Source organism: Colobus angolensis, unplaced genomic scaffold (assembly GCF_000951035.1).
Source record: "Colobus angolensis palliatus isolate OR3802 unplaced genomic scaffold, Cang.pa_1.0 Scaffold2, whole genome shotgun sequence".
Taxonomy (NCBI): Eukaryota; Metazoa; Chordata; class Mammalia; order Primates; family Cercopithecidae; genus Colobus; species Colobus angolensis.
Window position 1 is genome coordinate 10,135,621 of NW_012115154.1, and position 2,549 is coordinate 10,138,169.

At 42.5% G+C, this 2,549-nt stretch overlaps 1 pseudogene; it reads left to right on the top strand.

Annotated features, from left to right (window-relative positions):
- Positions 1-178: 178 nt before the first annotated feature.
- On the top strand, positions 179-625 carry LOC105511409 (annotated as a pseudogene).
- The last annotated feature ends 1,924 nt before the right edge of the window (positions 626-2,549 follow it).

Consider the following 2,549-nt stretch of genomic DNA (forward strand, 5'->3'; position numbering starts at 1 on the left):
GATTTAACTAATATTTAACCATATATAGATTAGATTAGTTAAACATGTGAGACTGGAAGGGAAGGGAAAAATCTAAACTGGAGGTAAATATTTGGGAGTATTTAGACTAAATATGATGTTTAAAACTAAGACTGGGCCATTACTGTAGGAAAAGGTGCCGCAGAGCTAAGCCGTCAAGATGTGTGACTTCACTGAGGACCAGACCGCAGAATTCAAGGAGGTCTTCTAGCTGTTTGACTGAACAGGTGATGGTAAGATCCTGTACAGTCAGTGTGGGGATGTGATGAGGGTCCTGGGTCAGAACCCCACCAATGCTGAGGTGATTCAAGTCCTGGGGATCCCCAAGAGTCATGAGATGAATGTGAAGGTGCTGGACTTTGGGCACTTCCTGCCCATGCTGCAGGCTGTGGCCAAGGACAGGGACCAGGGCCTGTGAGGATTATGTTGAAGGACTTTGGGTATTTGACAAGAAAGGGAAAGGCACCATGATGGGCACTGAAATCTGGCAAGTCCTTGTCACACTGGGTGAGAAGATGATAGAAGTAGAGATGCTAGTGCAGGGCATGAGGACAGCCATGGATGCATCAACTATGAAGAGCTTGTCCATGGGGTGCCACATGGCTAAGGACCTTCTCTGTCTCCCCAGAGCCCGTGCCTTTCCCTGTGGGAGACTTTGTGTCTAGCCTGAAGGCTTTCTAGGCTCTCTTGTCACAGCACCTTTCCTATCATGTCTCTTTTGGATAATGTTTGGTCCGCTTTTACCAAATAAACTTGCTCCCTCTGCGCCCCCCGACAAATAAATGAAACTATAAGACTGATAAAGATTACTAAGGAAGTGGGTGTAGATAGCAAAGAGATGTCCACGACTAAAACTCGGGGACTACTGATGTTAAGAGGTTGGAGCGCCAGTGAGGTATACGGAAATAAAAAGATCATGATATCCTGGAGGCCATGTAAAGAAACTGTTTCCAGGAAAAGGGATTGACCAACTTTGTCAAATGATGCTGATTGCTCAAGCAAAATGTGACCTAAGAATTGACCTTTGAATTCTGAAATATATAAGTCATTGGTGACTTTGAAAGGAGCAGTTTTAGAGAAAATGCTTTGGAAAAGCTGGATTGGAGTTGGAGCAATAGATTTGGGAGGAGAGGAATTGGAGAAAAATTGGGGAGGAATACTGGAGTGGTTTTCTCGAATAGAAGAGAGGGGATGCGATCTCTTGAGGCTTAGCCTTAGACAGGAACTGTTAAAATCCTCAAAAAGATAATCAGGAAAGCTTATATAAAAACAAAGTCATTTATTATTAATCTCTCCAGCTAGGGAAAACCTCATTAAGAACAGAACATCAACAATGTACACAAGAGGGAAGTTACACAGGGTTTTTTTTTGTTTTTTTCTTTTTTTTACAGGACTAGATCTGTTGTTAGGATTATAGATTGGGTGATTTCTTTGGGATGTCTTTTGGAAATGGGGAATGAATTGGGCTAAATGGGTAGGAGGCAGTCATTTTTAATTGGCTTGGGAGAACAGAGCAGGACATGCAGTGTTTCTTCTTTCTCTTTTCTTTTTTTTTTGTCTTTTTTTTTTTTGAGACGGAGTCTCGCTCTATCGCCCGGGCTGGAGTGCAGTGGCCGGATCTCAGCTCACTGCAAGCTCCCCCTCCCGGGTTTACGCCATTCTCCTGCCTCAGCCTCCCGAGTAGCTGGGACTACAGGCGCCTGCCACCTCGCCCGGCTAGTTTTTTGTATTTTTTTTAATAGAGACGGGGTTTCATAGTGTTAGCCAGGATGGTCTCGATCTCCTGACCTCGTGATCCGCCCGTCTCGGCCTCCCAAAGTGCTGGGATTACAGGCTTGAGCCACCGCGCCCGGCCTTCTTTCTCTTTTCATCTGAATTCTGAAACTTGTAGTCTTCTCTTTCCAGACCATGTTGTGGTTTGTTCTTGCTTGTTTTGCAGGATTGGTAATTTTCTGATAGATAGGATTGTTAGTTTGACTTCCATTTCTCAGGCTGTTTTTTGATCATTCTTTGGTGGAGGCTCTGTGATTGATAATTTTGGTGATCTATCCAGATCTACATTTTTGTTTGTATGTCTTTTGTCATATTGATAGTCCTTTCAGTTTCAACAAATGCTATTCTTTCTTGTTGCTTCTGCTGCATGATTGTTTGTTGAATCATTTGATGAGACAGTGAATGCATGGCAGAGATCACATATTTGAATACAGCACAGTTTGTAATTCACTTTTAAGACTTGTTTAACAAAACAAGTCCAATTAAACCAAGAGAACAGATCCCATTCCCAATCTAGAAAGCTCACAGGGTGAGATATGAGTATGTTAGCCAAATCACCTAAACTTTTGATTTGTTTACTATTCCTTAGAGTAATATTAAAGATTCCAAAATGGTCTGTAGAGATGTAAATTCAAAGTCTTTCCTTAAAATGGCACATGTCTGTTTTGAGAGGCTAATAATATATTCAAGGCTATCTTGTTTTGGACCATAACCTGTCCAGTCTCACCGTCTCAGATGAGGAGCTCTGTGGTCTCACA